We start from the raw sequence: 24,070 nt of genomic DNA, 5'->3' as shown, positions 1-24,070 counted from the left end.
AGTGTTTCCTAGGGTTTGCATACGGGTTTTGCAAGCAAGAGAGCTGGGATGGTACAAAGGTAGGCCCTGCCCACTGGGCTGCACGCAGGAACAATGGGACCTCTGTAGATAGAAGCTGACCATTCAACCTCTGCCCTGCTGCAGGCACTGGCTGGGGAGAGAGAAACCAGCTATAACTTTGTATGAAGTTGGAAGCTTTGACCATTACATGGGATCAGGCATTCTAAATATGAGTTGAATCTAGATATGATTTCAGGTATCACTGAACATTTTATTTCCCCCAAAATATTCCTAAAGGTCATGGATCTTTCCTTGTACATATTCGGGGTTAGTAGAACTTTCCTCCTTAAGTAAATGTAAATGGATAGTCAGAAATCAAAGAAAGTTGCTTTGTGATTTCATTTCACATGCCAAGTTTTTTCAAAGAACAGGTCACAGTGGCATAGCACTCTTACAGATTCTTCTTTACTTAACTTGCAGCATGGTTATCTGTGGACACATCTCATCTCTGGCCAGTAGACTGTAAGCTTCTTGTAGACAGGTATCTTCTTTATCGATTACAACTCCTTTCTGAATGTTTGGAACATGGCAGATATTCAGTAAATATCTGAGGGTGAAAGGAAAACAGAAAGGAAGGGAGGATGGGAGAGACAGAGTGAGAGAGAGAGAGAGAGAGAGAGAGAAATGAGAGAGTCAGAGCATCCATGAGACTCTTGTGCAGCAAAGATCAGTTCATCAATAGAACCAGAGGACTATGGGGCTAGAAATTGATGGGCATCTTCCCCACACACTACCATGTATTTTTTGTCTTTGAAGCCTTTGCCACAGATTACCCTCTGGTCCAGAACTGCACATAGCTACTCACTGCTGGCCATTAGTCACAGGTCAGATGAGCAGAAATGCTGCTGGGCTAGTCTAGATTGCTGGCTAGGAGTCCAGAGTTCCTGGTACTAGGTCTGGGCATTCATGCCCGGAACTCTTCATTGCCTCATCTAGTAAGTGGGGATGGCAATGTCTCCTCTGCTAAGCTCTCAGTTATTATGTACAGTATTTGGAAAGGGCAGGTTTCAAAAGTGATTGCCAGATGCTGGCACCTCCCCCAGATTTCAGCTGCCCTTTGAAAGGCTGTCATAACCCACATAGGCTGGGCCTTGGGGGCTTCCCTCCTGGGCTGGGATCAGAACACTACGATGTAGACAGCTTAGGAGATCCTGGGCCGGGCCCTTCCTCTCTTCATGACTGCAGCCCTCCCCATTTTGCCTGCTCTCCTGAGGACTAAAGGGTTAATGAGTAAGAAAATAAAAGAGATTTTAGTGCCTGCCCTCTCTTTGCAATGCTGCCTTTTCCCTCTTTGACACTTTGCCTTCACTGTCCATTCTATAAAATGGGCTCCGAATGTGCACTGATATTGTCCTGCTGCAGTTAGTGATGAAGTCACATCAGAGCCTCACTTGATGCTGCTTCTGTAACCTGTGGTGTGCATATGAGACAGAGACAAAGAAAAAGAAAAGGGAGGAGGAGAAGGAGGAAGAGAGAGGGGGTAACAGGGAGGGAGGAAAATAAAGGGAGGGAGGGAGAGGAAAAAGAGGGAGACTTGCCATCTCTCTGTGTTTTTAATTACATAAATAACACATGTTCATTGTAAGAAGTCCCATAATAAAGGGATGTGTTTTTAAGTGAATAGTCTCACCTTACTTCTCTCCTTCTGTCTTGAAGTAAGTCTGGGGACCTCCGTGAAATCTTACAAACTCCAACGTATTTATTTGACCCCACAAATCCTCTGCTTCTCACCTAACCTCACCCCTCCTGTGTTCTTCTACACACACACACACACACACACACACACACACACACACCCCACATCCTCGTCTCTCTGCTGCCTCACAAATCTCTCCCAAGCACATTTGTTCCATACCCTTCTATAGGCAAAGCCTAGTACATCATAATTGCCAGCCTGGTCTAGAATCCATTGAACTATTCGATGTGTCCTTCACTTTGGAGAATCCTGAAATAGCCATCATAAAATTCCCTCGGCAGCCCCTTCCTAAGGAGGAGGGCCCTCCTGCAGACACCATTAGGAAGGTTGTAGAACTGAGGGGGGAAGTTACCACTGTGAGACTAACATCAATGAAATGCGTCTGAACATTTCCAGCCCCAGTGCTCATTTCCAGCCCCAGAGCTGAGCAAACCATATGTCTTCATAATTTGTGTCCTGGTCCCAGAGGCACCTCCAGCTCTATTGAACACCGATGGAGTTATTTAGGATCATAAATAATATTATCAGAGAGGGTCCACTGGGTAAACAGAGTCAGTGTGTAAATTGTCGGAGTGCGATATTGATTGTTCTTCACTGACTAATGAATTATTCTGCTTAAGAGCACATAGAAATAGTGCATATCATTTCAAGACAATAGGGCCTTTGAAGGATTTTCTTGATGAGCAGCTTCTATCTAGTAGTGTTGGCTGCCATAGCTGAGGAACAGCACTTCATCAGCCACTGTACCACCACAGGAAAATAACAGGCAACCCCATGGTGCAGGGGCCCCAGAAGGAGTTATGAGGTGGAATGAGGGTAAGGAATGGAGACAACTGCCAGATCCAGCCAAATCCAGCCCTCTGCTGCTGCAGGTTTCAGATCAGGTCTCCACGAAGTTCACAGGCTTCAGATCTATTGCAGAAGTGCCCAAGATGAGGGTTCCAGAGTAGGGGCTTATTGACATACGACTTTGTGTATTGTCTATGAGCTATTCATTCCATGCTCTGACCTTCCTCAGTGACCTGCCAGTGGCCAACAGAGCCCACGCTTTTAATGCAAAGCTATTGGTGAGAGTTTCAAAAGGTGGAAGTTGCTGCTAATTTCTGTACCTGCCCCTGCTTTTAAGACTATAGTGACTCTCCTGCCTACAGGTATACATCTTGGCCCCTTTCCTTACTCTATGACCCTTTAACCTTCCCAGTTTCTACCCAGCTCTTGGCCCCTTGTCAGTCTTTATTCTCTTTACTATAGAAGGTCTTTTTATATCTCCCCCCACTCCACTTAACTGTTGTACTGCTTGTCTTTTTCTTAATGGCTTTTCTGAATTCTTTATATTTTACTGAATCTATTTGTACTAATCCTTTACTGAATCTATTTGTTGCAAATATATTTCTTCCCATCTGTGCTTTGTCTCTTCCCTTTCTCCATGCCATTGTTTTGGTGAACACAAATTCTTAATTTTAATGTATTTACATTTATCAGTTTTTGAATTCATTATTAATACTTTTTGTGTTATGCTGAAAAAATCTTCCACCCCTCATAGTTACAAAGAGAGCCTCCTTTATTTACTTCTAAACATTTAACAGGTTGGCCTTTTACATTTAAGTCTAGTTTTTCAAGAAATTATTTTTAGGATTTGTGCATTAAGATCCAATTTCAGTTATTCTTTATAAGTACAGGCAATTGTCCTAGCCCCAGTGTTGAGTTGTCCCTTTTCTCCCCAGTGACCTGCAAGGCCACCAGTCATATTAGTTTCCGTGGATATGTCGCTAGCACTGTATTCTGATTCATTGGTCAATTAGTCTATCCCTGTGCTAATACCACTATATCTTTTAATTTTTTTAATAGAAACAGGGTCTTGCTATGTTAGCCAGGCTAGCCTCCAACTCCTGGCCTCAAGCTTTTCTCCCACCTCAGCCTCCCAAAGTGCTGAGATTACAGCTGTGAGCCACTGCATTCAAGCTATAATACCACGGTATCTTAAACATCTACAGCAGTGGTCCCCAACCTTTTTGGCATCAGGGACTGGATCAGCAGAAGACAATTTTTCCATGGACGTGCAGGGCAGGTGATGGTTTCGGGATGAAACTGTTCCACCTTAGATCACCAGGCACTAGTTAGATTCTCCTAAGGAGCGCGCAACCTGGATCCCTTGTATGTGCAGTTCACAATAGGGTTCGTGCTCTTATGAGAATCCAATGCCACCGCTGATCTGACAGGAGGCAGAGCTCAGGCAGTAACGCTTGCTGGCCACTCACCTCCTGCTGTGCAGCCCAGTTCCTAACAGGCCACAGACTGGTACTGGTCCACAGCCCAAGGCTAGGGGACCCCTGGTCTTCAGGAATATCTCCTCTTTCTGTTTACTGACTTCCCCCCAATGACTCTCTAGTACAATCCAGTCCTCAAGACCTAACGCCTCCAGAATTCTTCCATAATCCTCTATTAGCCAGTCTTCTCTCTCTTCCCCTTCTTTGACCTTTACCTCTACCATTGATTTACAATTTATAACATAGTGTTATGTGCATATATCTCTGTCTCACACACTAACTCCTGTGAACAGGGACTATTTCTTTTACTTCTTTTTCTCTCTGTTTGGCTCCAAACCCATCCCTAAAACCTCACATAGTACCAGACCTCCTATAGATTCAATGAATACCTGTTAAGAAGATTCAAAGGTCAATCTCAGCTTAGATCTTTAAATCTCAGTGGACTTGCCCATCCTGGCAAAAAAAACAACAATTTGGGCCCTTCTGGACACATTACACCTTAACCATAACTTTTTTTTTTTTTTTCTGGCCTATCGGAGCAAACTCAGTGGAGTTAATGAGGCTGAATAAACATGGTGGAGGAGTGGAAACCACCTTCTTGTCTTTTCCATGGAAAACTAAGGCAGTCAGGTGCATTGGGTCATATGCTACAGAAGCAAACATCCACAAGGTTGGAGGTGGTACCAGGTCCAGTCTGAAGCCCAGGGCAGCCTCTCCACTTCATCAGCCCAGGAGACTGAAATCCTCTGCCAACCACCGGAGGGGATGCTTGGAGTCTTGTACTTGCTGCCCCCACACCAATTTACAAAACTGCCTTAGTCTTCCTAGTCAGGTCTGCATCATGAGCCAGCAAAGGAGGCTACCAGAAAAGGGACTTCCTGCAGCTAGGAATAGAACTGACACAGTGAAGTCTTGCAAAGCTCCTGAAGAGAGGAAACCTTTCTGGCACTAGCTGATGCTGGTGATGCTGCAATATAGATTCCAGCCAGGTGAGGGAAGTGGAGGTTTATACTGGTGTAAAATGTACAAGAAAAGGAAGGGGGAAGCAGAAGGAATAGAGAATGTACTTGGTGGTTAAGAAAGGACTTACCATACCTCTTCTTTCACTCAACAAATATCTGTAAAGATCCACTATATATTGGGGACTCTGCTAAGTGCTAAAGACTCAGGAATGAAGCAGACCCTAGTTCCTGTTTCTTTTAGAAGCTCACATCTTGGGTACAGGCTAGCGTTCTCATTTCCCTTCATGTCCAGAAAGCTGGAGCACAGCTAGATCCTCTGCTGTCAATTAGGAGAAGTGAAAACTGCCACCGACGTTTCTACATAGTGCCTCCACCAGAGCGGCAGCCAGGCACAACGGCTGTGGAGTAAGTTGCTTAGCTCCAAGTCGTTTGCCTTTGTTTTCTGAGTTCAACCTTCAAGTTAATTCAGAGCAAAAGACAGTTACTTAAATCCAGATATTTTATCTTAATGTGGGTAATTCCCATAATATCATACATTAAGATGTCTGATTTCAGCTGCCACCCAACAGGTGGCAGGGATGTCGTTTCAGATCTGTTTTATCGCTGCATGCGCATATGTTTCTATTTCGTTTATGGCACATGAGAGGCTGTCACCAAATTGGTCTTGCATTCAAAATGTGGAAATAGAAGCAGTTAGATCCTGACCCTTATGTAAGGTAGGAGCTTTGTGCATTGAGTGCATGTGTGTGTGTACGTTTATCCCTGAAAGAAGGGAAGAGACAGGAAAGAGGATATAATTTTCGACCCCCACCAAGGACCCATGTAGTTCGTCTGTACCAACGACAACTGGAAAACCAGATCTTAAGGAACCAATGGCCCATTGCATCTCAAAAACCCCAACGAGGCGAACCCGTGGCTTTTTGCAGAGCCCAGTTTGTCAATAGTAAGAAGGTAAATTGCAAGGAGAGCACATTTCTGCTCTCAGCCCTCCTCACCCCACCCAGTCATCTCAGCGAAATTAGCAACGCTTCATGGGGCTGTTTGTTTGGGACTGATTCTGCTGCCTCTGCTCTGTTGTTCACCAAGATAGGCTGGGAAGCTGCCAAGCGATTAAGCGATCGTGGTTAGCCTGTTACTTGAACTGCTTTCTTCTGGAATATTAAAAGTTTTACAGCCTCAAGCAGTGCACTTTGCTCCTAGTAATTAATACCAATTTTGCCATAATATCTTATTTTTATGGGCATTATCTTGTTTTTCATGAGCTGAAAAAAGATCGCTGCAGCTTATGAAATACGTTATAATGTCTCGCTTCGCACAATCATATTTGTGTCATTATCTGGCCCCTCGAGCAGCTAATTTAGCCCACATGATACAGAGCAATATTTATTTTCCTACTGATTATTTGAGGGGCACTCTTTCTACCATGTTGCCCATATGGGCAAATCAAGCCTTGATCACAAATACATCCTTCAAGTCTTAGCTCCTTGGCCATCTCTACTGACTTTGCCTGACACCTCCTAGCAAACCTGGACCCTCCATCTTCCTGACTTTTGTTTTTAATATATATTCCCATTATAGATTTCAATACATTGCTTTTTTGTATTTGTCTCCCCATAAGACCATGAGTTTTTGAGGACAGAAATTATATCTTCTCTTCTCTATAGATTTTGTCCCTATCTCAGAGCCTCACACATTGTACGTGCTCAGTTAATATTTATTGGCTGGGTGCAGTGACTCATGCCTTTAATCCCAGCACTTTGGGAGGCCGAGGCAGTGGATCGCTTGAGCTCAGGAGTTTAAGATCAGCCTGGGCAACAAAGTGAGACACCATCTCTACAAAAATTACAAAAACTCGCCAGGTGTGGTGGTGCACAGCTGTTGTCTCAGCTACTCGAGAGGCTGAGGTGGGAGGTCTCTTGAACCTGGCAGGCAGAGGTTGCAGTGAGCTGAAATCGTGCCATGGCATTCTGACCTGAGTGAAAGAGCCAGACCCTGTCTCAAATGAATGAATGAATGAATGAATGAATGTGTATTAAATGATTGATCATAACTTTGTTTAACATATTAAATAAGTTCATATAAGCAAAGAACTTAGCAGAGGACTTGACACAGAGCAAACATTCAATATAGGTTAGTTATTATTATAGCAATTTATGTGAAGCCAAACTTTGTTTTTCTGCAATTTGCACATCTTGGTCCTTGTTCTTCCCCATGGGTTGTAAGCCAGTGTTGGTAAGCCTAAAAATGCCGCTCTCAGCAGGAAATAGCTGAGCTACTGTTACTGGCTAGGGTAGGAGCACCAGGCCCTGGAGGGTAGGGGTTGTTGGAGGATGACTCATCATACTCCTCTGCACCAGGAAATGTACTCATGTTTGTACAGAATATGAATATTTCCAAGGAATTTCCATAAATGCTGTTTTATTTGATCATCCTAAAAAGCTGGTGGTATAGATGGTATGGTATCATTTTATCTCCATTTTATGGATACTTTCTGGTGTTCTGCCCAAGACTGTATATACTATGAAGGATAGAAGTGAAACTTGAATCCAGGATTTTTGACTCCACTGCAAAAGCCTCTAGGCCTATGACCCCCAATATCCTTTGAAATGGCCCTTCATAGTGGTGGCTTCAAAAGATAAATGGCATCATTAGACCGAGGTACTCCAGAGTAGCCCACCCAGCATGATTCAGGGCAGAAAGGCTGCACTTGCTACCCCTTCCAGACAACTGAGGCGGGGAGCTTATCTTCCAACTCCGTCTGCCCCTTCACTTCTTTATGCTTTTGGTCCTGGCTGTGGCCCAAAGTCTCCCTGGTGCTGTCTTCTCTTGATACCTTAATACATTCATGGAGTTGACAGGCATAAAAGATGGAGTACCTCTCCTCCAGCTGTCAGCTGATTGGCCTGCTGGGAGCCAGTGTGTCATACTACACTAGTGAATCAGGAGAAATGTTGTCTGGTGCTGGCATCACGGAGGGTCTTGGGGCATAGGGACTGCATTATTTTCTAACCTCACCTTTGGGCAGAGAGAGCCTCTCCCTGTGCAAAGAAAGGATAGTTGGTCCTCCCACAGAATCATAGTATCCAATATGGGAGGCTTCATGGTGTGGAGGAAAAAGCATATTCTAGTTCTACCACTGATTAATCATATCGGCTTGAGCAAACGACATTCCCACTTAGAGACTGAGTGCCCTCTTCAATAAAATGAATGGAGAAAGTTAAAAAAAAAAACAAAACAGGTATTGTAAAAGAGCCAATGAGGCAACGTACAAGAAAAGTATTTCAGAAACTAAAGTCTATGTAATGGAAGGGATTATTCTGCTTGAAGCTGATTTCTATGACTTTCAAGTTATATCTGTCATCCTCTTCAAATTTAATGTGGCTGTGACTTTTACACACTCCTTCCATGTTTTAGCAGCAGATCTTTGGTGACTCAGTGGAGGTATGGTACATAAGAGGGTGACTTGTTCTGTAGGATGGCTACTGGCTGGGGCCAAGGCCATTTTGAATTTGGGCTGCCGGTCATACACTCCATGGAAGGCATGGAAGGCATGGATAGTACACTATCTGACCCAGTGATGTGGAGGCTGCTCAGAACCCAGGGCAATCTAGTGATTCTCTAGCTCTCAAATACCAATTCACTCAAAATACACATTCTTCATAAAGCCCTTGCCATTAAAAGAGTTTAATTTTTTAATCTCAATAACACCAGGTTGCATGTGTCATAGATATCTGAAATCAGCACTTCAATCACAGTATCACAGAATCTCAGAATTAAGGAAACTTGAGAGGTTATCTTTCCAATTCAACCCTAATCCAATTGTTCTGTTTGATTACGCTTCTCTCCATGACACAAACATGATTATAACTTTTCTAGTGGTGGAAAATGTTTCTTGTCCATCTTTGTGCCTCCCATAATGTAACTTTGTGTCTTCCATTACAGTCACTTGAACATACTCAATGCTAAATAGCTTCGTTTTGAATGAATGAATAAATAAGTAAATAAATGGAGAATAAATGAATAAAGGAATAAACTTTTGTTGCATAGCTAATATGATTTCAGTTCAACCAGTACAGAAGGTCCCTTACTTGTTAACAGGGACTTGAAACCAATGTACTCAGTCAACAAGTTTGCCTACTGGATCATTCACTGAAGAAATGTTTATTGGGCACCTACTATATGCCAAACACTGTTCTAGGCACTGAGAGTTTATCAGTGAATAAAAAAGACAAGATCTGCTCTCATGGGGCCAACTTTCTAAAAGGGGGAAAACAAATGGGCCAATCTGATTGATGGGTGTTTAACGGAATAAGATGACTGACTATTTCACTACTGATATAGCTATTTTAGCAACACTTAAGTACAACTTTTAAAAAATTGTGGCTCACGCTTGTAATCCCAGCACTTTGGGAGGCCGAGGCGGGCGGATCACGAGGTCAGGAGATCGAGACCACGGTGAAACCCCGTCTCTACTAAAAAATACAAAAAAAAAATTAGCCGGGCGTGGTGGCGGGCGCCTGTAGTCCCAGCTACTCGGAGAGGCTGAGGCAGGAGAATGGCGCGAACCCGGGAGGCGGAGCTTGCAGTGAGCCAAGATTGCGCCACTGCACTCCAGCCTGGGCGACAGAGCGAGACTCCGTCTCAAAAAAAAAAAAAAAAAAAAAATTAATTTGTTGATACCTACTATTTCCAGATGGTCTTCTAGGCATTTTGGGGAGAACAAGATAGATTATATATACAAAGACATCAAAATTTACCTGATGGGAGTCAGTAGCACAGTTGTCACAAACTTCAGTACATTTGTTTTAAAATGCTACTTACAGATTTTTTTTTACCACACCTATGATCTGGGTTATTAAATTTTTATATTACACAAGGACTTTATGAAGATAGTACATCTATGTGTGAGCTTCCCAGATTTGTATTTATCTGTCATTTATTTTAGGGATTGGTGATACTGACAATAACTGTTATCTGTGTGTGCGGCCGTAGATGAAAAGACCATCCTGGGACCAACTGTCCTTTCCATGTTGTGCACATAAGAAGATTACTCTTTGGTTCAGGAAAGAGCACTCTGTTTGCAAAATCAATGATTGTTTACTGCTTAACTTGGACTGTCAGCTCAGAGAACTCTTTGCTCCAGAACAGCCCCAGATGGTGCTTCCCACTTTCCCAAGTCCTTCCTTAGCACTGACTCTTCCATGGCCATGTGCCTGGTTTATCTGCTGCAGAGGCCACGCAGCCTCCACTGGTTTTGTTTCAGGGCTGGCATTGGGGCTGAGGGTATTATTTGAGCTGCCCACTGACCTGTACACTTGGCTGTGTGTCTTCTAAAACCATTCTTTTCCCATCTATATACTCACTTAATAGGTAAAAAAGGTTTTGCTGTTTCTTCCCATAACCACTGCTTATTTTTATAAAGAAACCTCTACAAATCAAGTGGATTTGTGTTTTACAAAGTCCAGGAATGGATTTTTTTGGGTTCATCTGAGATTTTTGGAATCATATAGGTACATGTTTGCAGAATTAATACAACTTGAGTAATGTGCATAATCATAGGGAATATACAACAATATGTAATAATCATCTCTTACATAAGGAAGCATTTATTTTATCTATTAGTTGTTTGCCAATCTTATCTCTCTCACTGAAATGTAAGATGGTAGGAAAGGAGACATGGCTTAGATGCATCCTTTTATTCCTAACAGGAATGTATTCTGCATACAGTGAGTACTCATTGCATATTTATTGAACAATGGATACATTTTAAAAATATAAAGAATGAAAAATGTTATTTAAAAAACTGACACCCAGAGAGGTGTCTAAAACTAGCCTAAATCCCATGTGCTTATAAACAAAAATTATAATTTTGACCAAAAACCAAGCATATTAATTTACTGCTTTAACCTTTACAACTATGCTATGAAATTGACAAGGCTGGCTTTTCTACCCTTCATGATAGGTAAAAAACGGAGGCTACAAGAGTGAGTTTATTTGTCCAAAGTCACACAGCCAGCTGGAGGCAGAGGCAGGAGGCAGGAGGAGGCAGCAGGTTCCTACTTAGTGGGCCATGTCCTACAAAACGAACGTGCTCACTAGATACTTGACTGATGATGAGCAGAGTATTTTATGGGCACCTATCATGTACTCAGCAAGTTACAGGAAGCTTTGGGAGCACTACAATTATAAGACACGTTTCCTGCTTTCACCGACCTTATCACCTGGCTGGAAGGTTCTGGAACCCACAAGCAAATGTTTAAATAGCCATGTAAGGCAGAGAATGAGAAGGGCCAAAACAAACATGGGAGACCCTGAGCAGTGTGGAGCTCAGAAAGAGAGTAGACCAGCACTGGTGGCAGTAAATGAGGGATGGTTGTAGTTGCATTTCAAAGGAGTCGGGAGCATTGATTCCAACACTGACCGTGGTTCCATCTGCAGGACTGCTGAGACTTACCTGATGCCTGGGAAAGAAGGGATCTTTGGCCTTGCAACTCTTCACTCCCTTCTCATCCCTGTTTCACAGAAAGACAGGCAGAGCAGCCACCTGCGCAGCAGGAGAAGTCATCCTCTCCCGAGTGACCCCCGTTTTAGGCACAAAGGCTGCCTCCTGGGGCAACGGTGGAGGGCTCCTCTATTAACGGGGCCCCATGCACTCAGGGTGTTACTCCCTGATGAGCATGAGGAGCAGAGACTGAAGGGGCAGACTCCTTCATCCCCAGAAAGTTGCCCAGACCCTTTAATTAGCGTCCCCAGCTTGTTACATCTGCCACTGTTTTCCCCCAAGGGATACAGCCGGGCCTCACTTGCGCTGACTGTTATCTTTCAAGAGCTCAGAGCAGAGTGCTTTTTCAGTAACCTCATCAAAGGATAAGCTAGGATTCAGATAAGCTTTTCAAGGAGGAAGTCGGGGTTATAATTTTCAGAGACTTCTGAATGTCACCTCCAATTTTCAACTCTTCAGTTCAAATGCCAGTTTGGGGGAGCTGGGCAGCCTCAGATATTGAAATGGCAACCTCTGACCTCGGTCCTTCCACATTCCTGGTCATCTTAGAGCCCGGCAGATCCAAGAGTTGAAAGTGCTGGAGATGTCTGACTTTATAATAATTCTGCTTCTCAGAAGTGCAAATTACGCAGGAATTGGTGCTAAACTCTCCATTAACTACGGAGTCCAAGGAACCTTTAGTTTCCCAAATTACCTGTCAGTTTCTCCGTGACGCCATATAATTCTGTCGTTTAGAGGGAAAAATGGTTGTAATTTGAAATTTCAGTGAAATTTCTAATTGAATCTGCATTTAACTTTGAAGACTTAATGTTCCTCCATTTCAGCAATGGGTTGAGTCACATTTGAAATTTCAGTTTCATCTTCCCTTAAAATCCACAGCTCCTTTCTCCTATCTCAGGCAGAAACACGCATTATGGCAGCACTGACTGCTCATGTTTCATCATACAATCTTCATCCTGAAACAAGACCTTCAGAGGTCATCTCATCCATCCCCCACCTCGGTACTGGGAGGGAGGATGTAAGAGCTAAGCTCAGATAAGGTTTAAAAAATAATTGCTTCCCCTTAAAAAAAAAAAATCATAAATGATGATATACCACAATGATTCTTAGTAATGAATTCTGGTAACTGCTAGTCATCATACTGATCAAGTCATAGAATATTTAGGTTTTGTGGTTTTCAAACATTCTCCCTGAGGAAACTTTGGAGCAGAAATGATGACTTGGGGGGAGTGGAGGGGAGTTCTTGATTTATTTTCTACCCTCATGTAAACCAGAAGAGCTCACTTAATATAATTAATTAACTTAATTAAAAGTGGAGGTTTTCTGGTTGAAATGGTTTATTTGATTTCTGCTTATATATTCACTTAAAGGAAGAATTCCTTAGCACTGGGAGAAAAAATGGATTGAAATCTGTTGAACGAATATCACATTACATCTGAAGCAACTGAGACCAGATAACACCATGTTGAACTCAATGCCATTGGCTCATTTATTCCACACATATTTATTGCAAGCTTTTTATGTGTCAGGCTTGTTCTAAGCACTGGAGTATAGTAGTGAACAAAACAAAGCCCTTGCCCTTATGGAGTTTATATTCTAGTGGAAAGAGAGAGACAATAAGCCATAAATCAGTGAATACTGTGCCCAGGTAGTGCTAAAGGCTATGGAGAAAAATAAAATGGAATAAAAAGACAGAAAAAAACACTCGGGGTGGGAGAGGTGTGCTATTTTATATAGGATGGTTAGAGAAGGCCTTATGAGAAGGTAACATAACCTTGCTATGCATATAACCAGGAAAGGAGCATTTCAGCAGGAAAAAATGTCAAATAGAAAGGGCACAGCCAAAGCTGTAGCTGAAGTGCTGTGAACGAAGGGGAGGACTGAGAGAGGAGGTCAGAGGAGTCAGAGGGGTCAGAAGGGCCTGATCATCTAGGACGCTTTAGACTGACATAGGTCACTTAGACTTTATTCTGAGTGAGCCATCGGAGAGTTTTAAGCAGAAGAGTGGCATGATCTTAGTTTTTCTAAAGGATGGCTTTGGCTACTGACGGGACTATAGTTGGACAACAGTGGAAATCAGGAGACAGGTTCACCTCTTCGGAGGCTGTGGCAATAATCCAGGCAAGAGAAGATGTCAGGGTGAAAAAGGGTGGTGGCTGTTGGGGTGATGAAAACATGATGAAGTCCTGGATATTTTCTGAAGGTTGAGCTGAAAAAATTTGCTAATAATTGGAATTAGGAGTGGTAGAAAAAAAAAAGAGTGAAAATGACACCCAGGTTTTATGGACTGAGCAACTGGAAGAATGAAAGTGTCATTTTCTGAGATGAGGCAGGTTAGGGGAAAAGCTGATTTGGGAGGGAAAATAAAAGTTTTGCTTTGGATATGTGCAGGTTCCAATGATACCTGTTAGACATCTATTAGCCCTCAAACACAAACAAACAATTTCTCCAGCACCAAGAAAGCATTTTTCTGCTATCCCCTTTCACCTTTTGGGAGCAATACAAAAAGTAAAATAGAGCCAATTCAAAGTTTTAACATGTCACCTTGTCTGCAGGTGGCAGCTCAACCATTGGTTGACTGGCCTACTAATTTCCTTTCATTGAATAATATATGCAAAGGGATACAAGCTCATTTTAACAATAGCCTATGCAAAACAGAAGTAGTCTGCTGAAACTTGACCATCACAAATGTCTGCCTAAATCATGGAGAAAGCTTGCTATCAAAGTTGCAGATGGCACCCAGCTGTGAGGGATAGTTAATAACTCTGGATGACAAAATCTAGATTCAGAAGGCAGGCTAGAAGGATGGGATAGAATACACAAGATGAATTTTATCAGAGATACATTTTGGGTCCCACCCTTAGTTCCAAAATGAACTGTGCAAATATAGAGTGGGAGAAGTCTTAGCTTTCTAGAAATTCGTGTAAAACAAAGCCATAGGGGATTAGTTGACTGTAAGCTCATTATGGAGTAGCACGGTACGTGACTTTCAACAAAACTAATGTAACATTAATAGAAATGTAGTGTCCTGAATAAGAGAGTTAATCATCTCAACCTATTGTGCACTGAACTGTCCACACACATCAGGATAATTATGCTCATTTCCAGTGCTGTATTTGAAATCGCAGTGAGCATTAATGGGAAGGTGCTTGAAACTCTCATGGCTTTCAGGGTGTATCTCTAGCTTTTGCTTTGGGGAGATAAGCAATGACAGAACTGGCTGAATATCTCTCATGCAGGGTCATCATCTCCTGGTGGTTATTCCTCACTTTTGATTATTCCAAATTGAGGGTGTGGGTTAATGCTTATCATAAGACCAAAGAATGACTCATTTTGATCCATTCTGAATATCATCTAGCCCACTTTTATTTATTTATTTATTTTTTATTATTATACTTTAGGTTTTAGGATACCTGTGCACAATGTGCAGGTTTCTTACATATGTATCCATGTGCCATGTTGTTTTGCTACACCCATTAACTCATCATTTAGCATTAGGTCTATCTCCTAATGCTGTCCCTCCCCCCTCCCCCGACCCCACAACAGTCCCTGGAGTGTGATGTTCCCCTTCCTGTGTCCACGAGTTCTCATGGTTCAATTCCCACCTATGAGTGAGAACATGCAGTGTTTGGTTTTTTGTCCTTACGATAGTTTACTGAGACTGATGTTTTCCAGTTTCATCCATGTCCCTACAAAGGACACGAACTCATCATTTTTATGGCTGCATAGTATTCCATGGTGTATATGTGCCACATTTTCTTAATCCAGTCTATCGTTGTTGGACATTTGGGTTGGTTCCTACTCTTTGCTATTGTGAATAGTGCCACAATAAACATACATGTGCATGTGTCTTTATAGCAGCATGATTTATAGTCCTTTGGGTATATACCCAGTAATGGGATGGCTGGGTCAAATGGTATTTCTAGTTCTAGATCCCTGAGGAATCACCACACTGACTTCCACAATGGTTGAACTAGTTTACAGTCCCACCAACAGTGTAAAAGTGTTCCTATTTCTCCACATCCTCTCCAGCACCTGGTGTTTCCTGACTTTTTAATGATGGCCATTCTAACTGGTGTGAGATGGTATCTCACTGTGGTTTTGATTTGCATTTCTCTGATGGCCAGTGATGATGAGCATTTTTTCATGTGTTTTTTGGCTGCATAAATGTCTTCTTTTGAGAAGTGTCTGTTCATGTCCTTCGCCCACTTTTTGATGGGGTTGTTTGTTTTTTTCCTGTAAATTTGTTTGAGTTCATTATAGAATCTGGATATTAGCCCTTTGTCAGATGAGTAGGTTGCAAAAATTTTCTCCCATTCTGTAGGTTGCCTGTTCACTCTGATGGTGGTTTCTTTTGCTATGCAGAAGCTCTTTAGTTTAATTAGATCCCATTTGTCAATTTTGGCTTTTGTTGCCATTGCTTTTGGTGTTTTAGACATGAAGTACTTGCCCACGCCTATGTCCTGAATGGTATTGCCTAGGTTTTCTTGTAGGATTTTAATGGTTTTAGGTCTAACATTTAAGTCTTTAATCCATCTTGAATTAATTTTTGTATAAGGTGTAAGGAAGGGATCCAGTTTCAGCTTTCTACATATGGCTAGCCAGTTTTCCTAGCACCATTTATTAAATAGGGAATCCTTTCCCCATTGCTTGTTTTTGTCAGGTTTGTCAAAGATCAGATAGTTGTAGATGTTTGGCATCATTTCTGAGGGCTCTGTTCTGTTCCATTGATCTATGTCTCTGTTGTGGTACCAGTACCATGCTGTTTTGGTTACTGTAGCCTTGTAGTATAGTTTGAAGTCAGGTAGCATGACGCCTCCAGCTTTGTTCTTTTGGCTTAGGATTGACTTGGTGATGCTTGCTCTTTTTTGGTTCCATATGAACTTTAAAGTAGTTTTTTCCAATTCTGTGAAGAAAGTCATTGGTAGCTTGATGGGGATGGCATTGAATCTATAAATTACCTTGGGCAGTATGGCCATTTTCACGATATTGATTCTTCCAACCCATGAGCATGGAATGTTCTTCCATTTGTTTGTATCCTCTTTTATTTCATTGAGCAGTGGTTTGTGCTTCTCCTTGAAGAGGTCCTTCACATCCCTTGTAAGTTGGATTCCTAGGTATTTTCTTCTCTTTGAAGCAATTGTGAATGGGAGTTCACTCATGATTTGGCTCTCTGTTTGTCTGTGATTGGTGTACAAGAATGCTTGTGATTTTTGTACATTGATTTTGTATCCTGAGACTTTGCTGAAGTTGCTAATCAGCTTAAGGAGATTTTGGGCTGAGAGAATGGGGTTTTCTAGATATACAATCATGTCATCTGCAAACAGGGACAATTTGACTTCCTCTTTTCCTAATTGAATACCCTTTATTTCCTTCTCCTGCCTCATTGCTCTGGCCAGAACTTCCAGCACTATGTTGAATAGGAGTGGTGAGAGAGGGCATCCCTGTCTTGTGCCAGTTTTCAAAGGGAATGCTTCCAGTTTTTGCCCATTCAGTATGATATTGGCTGTGGGTTTGTCATAGATAGCTCTTATTATTTTGAGATACGTCCCATCAATACCTAATTTATTGAGAGTTTTTAGCATGAAGGTTGTTGAATTTTGTCAAAGGCCTTTTCTGCATCTATTGAGATAATCATGTGGTTTTTGTCTTTGGTTCTGTTTATATGCTGGATTACATTTATTGATTTGTGTATGTTGAACCAGCCTTGCATCCCAGGGATGAAGCCCACTTGATCATGGTGGATAAGCTTTTTGATGTGCTGCTGGATTCGGTTTGCCAGCATTTTATTGAGGATTTTTGCATCAATGTTCATCAAGGATATTGGTCTGAAATTCTCTTTTTTGGTTATGTCTCTGCCAGACTTTGGTATCAGGACGATGCTGGCTTCATAAAATGTGTTAGGGAGAATTCCCTCTTTTTCTATTGATTGGAATAGTTTCAGAAGGAATGGTACCAGTTCCTCCTTGTACCTCTGGTAGAATTCGGCTGTGAATCCATCAGGTCCTGGGCTCTTTTTGGTTGGTAAGCTATTGATTATTGCCACAATTTCAGAACCTGTTATTGGACTATTCCGAGATTCAACTTCTTCCTGGTTTAGTCTTGGGAGGGTGTATTTGTCGAGGAATCTATCCATTTCTTCTAGATTTTCTAGTTTATTTGCATAGAGGTGTTTGTAGTATTCTCTGATGGTAGATTGTATTTCTGTGGGATCAGTGGTGATATCCCCTTTTTCATTTTTTATTGCATCTATTTGATTCTTCTCTCTTTTCTTCTTTATTAGTCTTGCTAGCAGTCTATCAATTTTGTTGATCTTTTCAAAAAACCAGCTCCTGGATTCATTGATTTTTTGAAGGGTTTTTTGTGTCTCTATTTCCTTCAGTTCTGCTCTGATTTTAGTTATTTCTAGCCTTCTGCTAGCTTTTGAATGTGTTTGCTCTTGCTTTTCTAGTTCTTTTAATTGTGATGTTAGAGTGTCAATTTTGGATCTTTCCTGCTCTCTCTTGTGGGCATTTAGTGCTATAAATTTCCCTCTACACACTGCTTTGAATGTGTCCCAGAGATTCTGCGTCTTTGTTCTCATTAGTTTCAAAGAACATCTTTATTTCTGCCTTCATTTCCTTATGTACCCAGTAGTCATTCAGGAGCAGGTTGTTCAGTTTCCATGTAGTGGAGCGGTTTTGAGTGAGTTTCTTAATCCTGAATTCCAGTTTGATTGCACTGTGGTCTGAGAGACAGTTTGTTATAATTTCTGTTCTTTTACATTTGCTGAGGAGAGCTTTACTTCCAACTATGTGGTCAATTTTGGAAAAGGTGTGGTGTGGTGCTGAAAAAAATGTATATTCTGTTGATTTGGGGTGGAGAGTTCTGTAGATGTCTATTAGGTCCACTTTTTGCAGAGCTGAGTTCAGTTCCTGGATATCCTTGTTAACTTTGTGTCTCGTTGATCTGTCTAATGTTGCCAGTGGGGTGTTAAAATCTCCCATTATTATTGTGTGGGAGTTTAAGTCCCTTTGTAGGTCACTCAGGACTTGCTTTATGAATCTGGGTGCTCCTGTGTTGGGTGCATATATATTTAGGATAGTTAGCTCTTCTTGTTGAATTGATCCCTTTACCATTATGTAATGGCCTTCTTTGTCTCTTTTGATCTTTGTTGGTTTAAAGTCTATTTTATCAGAGACTAGGATTGCAACCCCTGCCTTTTTTTGTTTTCCATTTGCTTGATAGATCTTCCTCCATCCCTTTATTTTGAGTCTATGTGTGTCTTTGCACGTGAGATGGGTTTCCTGAATACAGCACACTGATGGGTGCTGACTCCTTATCCAGTTTGCCAGTCTGTGTCTTTTAATTGGAGCATTTAGCCCATTTACATTTAAAGTTAATATTGTTATATGTGAATCTGATCCTGTCATTATGATGTTAGTTGGTGATTTTGCTCGTTAGTTGATGCAGTTTCTTCCTAGCTTCAAAGGTCTTTACAATTTGGCATGTTTTTGCAGTGGCTGGTACCAGTTGTTCCTTTCCATGTTTAGTGCTTCCTTCAGGAGCTCTTTTAGGGCAGGCCTGGTGGTGACAAAATCACTCAGCCTTTGCTTGTCTGTAAAGTATTTTATTTCTCCTTCACTTATGAAGCTTAGTTTGGCTGGATATGAAATTCTGGGTTGAAAATTCTTTTCTTTAAGAATGTTGAATATTGGCCCCCACTCTCTCCTGGCTTGTAGAGTTTCTGCCTAGAGATCAGCTGTTAGTCTGATGGGCTTCCCTTTGTGGGTAACCCGACCTTTCTCTCTGGCCGCCCTTAACATTTTTTCCTTCATTTCAACTTTGGTGAATCTGACAATTATGTGTCTTGGAGTTGCTCTTCTCGAGGAGTATCTTTGTGGCGTTCTCTGTATTTCCTGAATCTGAATGTTGGCCTGCCTTGCTAGATTGGGGAAGTTCTCCAGGATAATATCTTGCAGAGTGTTTTCCAACTTGGTTCCATTCTCCCCGTCATTTTCAGGTACACCAATGAGACGTAGGTTTGGTCTTTTCACATAGTCCCAAATTTCTTGGAGGCTTTGTTCGTTTCTTTTTATTCTTTTTTCTCTAAACTTCCCTTCTCGCTTCATTTCATTCATTTCGTCTACCATCAGCGATACCCTTTCTTCCAGTTGATTGCATCTGCTACTGAGGCTTCTGCAATCTTTGCGTAGTTCTCGATACTTGGCTTTCAGCTCCATCAGCTACTTTAAGCCCTTCTCTCCATTGGTTATTCTAGTTATCCATTCTTCTAATTTTTTTTCAAAGTTTTTAACTTCTTTGCTATTGTTATTAATTTCCTCCCATAGCTCGGAGTAGTTTGATCATCTGAAGCCTTCTTCTCTCAACTCGTCAAAGTCATCCTCCGTCCAGCTTTGTTCCATTGCTGGTGAGGAACTGCATTCCTTTGGAGGAGGAGAGGTCCTCTGCTTTTTAGAGTTTCCAGTTTTTCTGCTCTGTGTTTTCCCCATCTTTGTGGTTTTATCTACTTTTGTTCTTTGATGATGGTGATATACAGATGGGTTTTTGGTGTGGATGTCCTTTCTGTTTGTTAGTTTTCCTTCTACCAGACAGGACCCTCAGCTGCAGGTCTGTTGGAGTTTGCTAGAGGTCCACTCCAGACCCTGTTTGGCTGGGTGTCAGCAGCGGTGGCTGCAGAACAGCAGATTTTTGTGAGACCACAAATTCAGCTGTCTGATAGTTCCTCTGGAAGTGTTGTCTCAGAGGAGTACCTGGCCGAATGAGGTGTCAGTCTGTCCCTACTGGGGGGTGCCTCCCAGTTAGGCTGCTTGGGGGTGCGGGACCCACTTTAGGAGGCAGTCTGTCCATTCTCAGATCTCCAGCTGCATTCTGGGACAACCACTACTCTCTTCAAAGCTGTCAGTCAGACAGGGACATTTAAGTCTGCAGAAGTTCCTGCTGAATTTTTGTTTGTCTGTGCCCTGCCCCCAGAGGTGGAGCCTACAGAGGCAGGCAGGCCTCCTTGAGCTGTGGTGGGCTCCACCCAGTTCGAGCTTCCTGGCTGCTTTGTTTACCTAAGCAAGCCTGGGCAATGGTGGGTGCCCCTCCCCCAGCCTTGCTGCCACCTTGCAGTTTGATCTCAGACTGCTGTGCTAGCAGTCAGCAAGACTCCATGGGCATAGGACCCTCAGAGCCAGGTGCAGGACACGATCTCCTGGTGTGCCGTTCTCCAGGCCCGTTGGAAAAGTGCAGTATAAGTAGTGGGACTGACCTGTTTTTCCAGGTGCCATCTGTTACCCCTTTCTTTTACTAGGAAAGGGAACTCCCTGACCCCTTGCTCTTCCCAAGTGAGGCAATGCCTTGCCCTGCTTCGGCTCGCGCACAGTGCGCTGCACCAACTGTCCTGCACCCACTGTTTGGCACTCCCTAGTGAGATGAAACCGGTACCTCAAACAGAAATGCAGAAATCACCCGTCTTCTGTGTTGCTCAGGCTGGGAGCTGTAGACTGGAGCTGTTCCTATTCAGCCATCTTGGCGCCACCCCCTAGCCCACTTTTCTTACACAAAAGACACTAATCCCATTGGCATTTAAATAGTTCTTTTGTAAAATGTTCAGGTGATCAGCCCCAAAGCCATAAAATAGAAAGGGAAAGAGTAGAGAGAAAAAGGGAAATAGAGCATAGGTTCATCTAAGCTTACCTGTTTGCTAGCACCACACAGAAGGATGTGGCCCCACACATCCCATGTGGGTGCTCTCAGTTTCCTGCTTTCATCTCTCCACTCATCTGCTTTGTCACAGTCCTTGCCATTTAACTCCTCCCTGACCATCGTTTCTGTTCCACATGCCATCCCAGAAAAAAGAGTCAATCCCCACTTTATTCTTGGCTCTCAAATTCTGCTGCCTCAGAAATTCTTCTCTGCTCAGTTTCTGCTGTCTCCACAATGTGGGGAGAAAGATAAATTCCATGCTGCAAATTTGGTGGAAGAAGGCTGGGAAGAGGCCTTGAAAATGAAATAGAAAGTACCACAGTGGCAATTTCCTTCCAAAGACTACCCGTGTTGCTCGCAAATGCCTGTTACTCTTACTATTATAAAATTGGCCCTTTTTATGGCGGAGATAGCTAGCTTCTATATTGGAGACTTGATGATGGCAACTAGCTGCCCAATTAGGGACTATAATTAATTTCTTGGCCTCTCTTGAAGCCAGGAAGGGCCATAGGACTAGAATTCTTGTCAATGGAGTGTGAGCAGGAGTGGTGTGCATCACTTTCAAATAATGGAGCTTAAGAAATAGATGTATCTCCCACAGTCTCTCTCTTCCCATCTACTAGCTAACGCAGAAGATTTTTGCAGCCCTGGATGAGAATAAAGAGGCAATACTGAAGGGTCCTGAAGCCTTATTACCATCTGGAGGGCTTCTAGCATAAAACCATTAGGTAAATGAGAAAACATGTATCTACTGTGCTAAAGCCAGATTGAGGGGCTTATTTGTTTCAGCAGCTAGTGTTATCCTATTACATTATTTCATTGGAAGAAATACCTCTGGAACCATATGCAAATTGTTTGCTTCTCCAATCTCTAGGTGAGGGGTAAAAGTGAAGGACACTTTGCTCATACTGGGTCATATATCTAATGAGGAACCATTGAAGAAAGCTGGAATTAAGGACCCTGCTGTGTATATGTGTGTGTGTTTGGGGAAACGGTGATGGTCATTGACGCAGGGGGCAGCACTACTCAATAGGTAGAAGCTACAGGAAATCCAACTCACTTCAATGAATGGAAGACCTCTCTAAATCTGCACCCTATGTATGCTCCATGCATTGTCTAGTTGCCTGCTATGTCCCAGGAAAAAACTTGGTGATTGGCAAGCAAATTGGTACTACATAATGTTTCTTTCTTCTTAAAAATTAGTAACAGATATGTTTATTATTACATATCCATCAGTGTGGCTTTTAATACTACTTGAAACATGTATATCATCCTAGAGACACAATATCTCTTAAATTTTAAAAATAATTTTTAAAGCCCTTTTTGTGTCTGCCAACAATGAAACCTTGCTGCGAGGGAGTGATTTTTCCATTAGTGAAAGTTCCATGCAGAGTCTCAATGAGCACCTGGTGGAAGGTTGGGCTAGATAACCTCCCAGCAGATCTCTTCCCATTTTTATTATCCTACATCTCAAAGGCTTTCACAAACTTTTTGCATCCATTTTCTCTTTTCATCCTTATAACAAATCTGTGAAATTATCATCCCACTTTTAGAGGTTGAAAAATGGAGAGATTTGATAAAATGAGGCATCCAAGGTCACCTTGCTATTTAGTGATGACGCTGGAACTGTAACTTTAATCACTTGATTCCTGGAACAGAGTTGTCTGGTGATTCTCAATTCTGGAAACAGAAAAGGATGATGGGAGGTTGACAGAGAGAAATAGTAGTCTTTATTGAATGCTTGCAATGCTAAGTACCTTATATACATCTTCTCAATAATCACAGCAACTCTGTGAAGTAGGCACTATGATTAATCCGTTTTATAGCAAGAATCAGATACTTAAAAGGGTAATTTTACACAGCTCAAAGGTTGTAGATCTTGGGTGGGAGCCCATTTGTCTCACCCAAACCTTATACTTTTCTGCTGTGTAACTATTAGCTTCCTGCTAGGTGCACAAGAAAGCAATGGGGGTCAGGGTAGTTCATGAAAGACTTCACTGGGGAGATGGGACTCAAGCTGGCTGTTGGAATTCTAGGATCCACTGGTGTGTCCTATCAGGAAACTGGCCACAACATGTAACTAAGGAGCAAGAGTTCACATATATTTTCTTGTGCCTTCGCCATTGCTGATAATCTCCAAGGAATCTAGAAAGGGAGCAAGGTTGGGGGTGAATGGAAAATTTATCTACCTGTATCTTTCTGGGATTCATAGGTCATCCTCATGGGCATAAGAACTCTGTAAGGGAAAATAAATCACGGTTGGGCTGAGAACTTGATGCTTACACACACACACCACACGCTCTCACCAGAGACAGCCAGGGCTGTCTTTGATGGTTTGGGGAAGAATCATCTGAACTTTGAGGACTACAGAGTAGACCCTTAAAGTGGCAGAATTAGACTAGTTCCTTGACATTAGGCCTTAGAAAACATTCCAAACAGTTACAACTTCTGCTGCGCCATCCCTGTGGTCATGGTTACCACTGTCCCTAAGCCCTGCTATTATTTCTGCCATATAATTTGTATTTTCTCTTTCTGCAGCCATGCCCACTTTTCCCCAATAATTTAACCTCACATCAGATCCTTCAGTGGGAGCTTTAATCTTGAACATTTTATTAATAAAGAAAAACAATTGTATTGAGTAGAGAGGACCTGTCTTCAGTGGAAACCCCCGTTTCTGCCCCCTCTTTCCCTAGACCAGCCCGCTGCTGCTCTAACTTATTTTCCTCTCGGTCAGATTCAGGGCTGTTCTCCCAAACATTGTGTCCCATCCATTCTGGTTAAATGACACTAACTACATTGTAAGTAATAGCTTGCCCGCAGCAATGTCGCTAACGGGTCTGTCTGTGCCTGGGTTATGAATGGGCTCGTCCTCAGCTGCAGTCACATGGCTCTG

The 24,070-nt window shown here is 42.3% G+C and overlaps 1 protein-coding gene and 1 long non-coding RNA gene across 8 annotated transcripts in view; one reads left to right on the top strand and one right to left on the bottom strand.

Annotated features, from left to right (window-relative positions):
• LOC129479692 (uncharacterized) overlaps window positions 1-24,070 on the top strand; it is a 317,480-nt gene that overhangs the window by 179,981 nt on the left and 113,429 nt on the right. The window lies entirely within an intron of this gene.
• Window positions 495-23,453, bottom strand: LOC134736103 (uncharacterized). Its single transcript, XR_010119801.1, has 3 exons — window positions 23,367-23,453; window positions 22,778-22,857; window positions 495-607 (listed from the first exon to the last, which is right to left on the bottom strand). It is a non-coding gene; the product is annotated as an uncharacterized lncRNA (long non-coding RNA).

This window comes from Symphalangus syndactylus, chromosome 3 (assembly GCF_028878055.3).
Source record: "Symphalangus syndactylus isolate Jambi chromosome 3, NHGRI_mSymSyn1-v2.1_pri, whole genome shotgun sequence".
NCBI classification, from domain to species: Eukaryota; Metazoa; Chordata; class Mammalia; order Primates; family Hylobatidae; genus Symphalangus; species Symphalangus syndactylus.
This window is presented reverse-complemented; position numbering and strand designations above follow the sequence as displayed.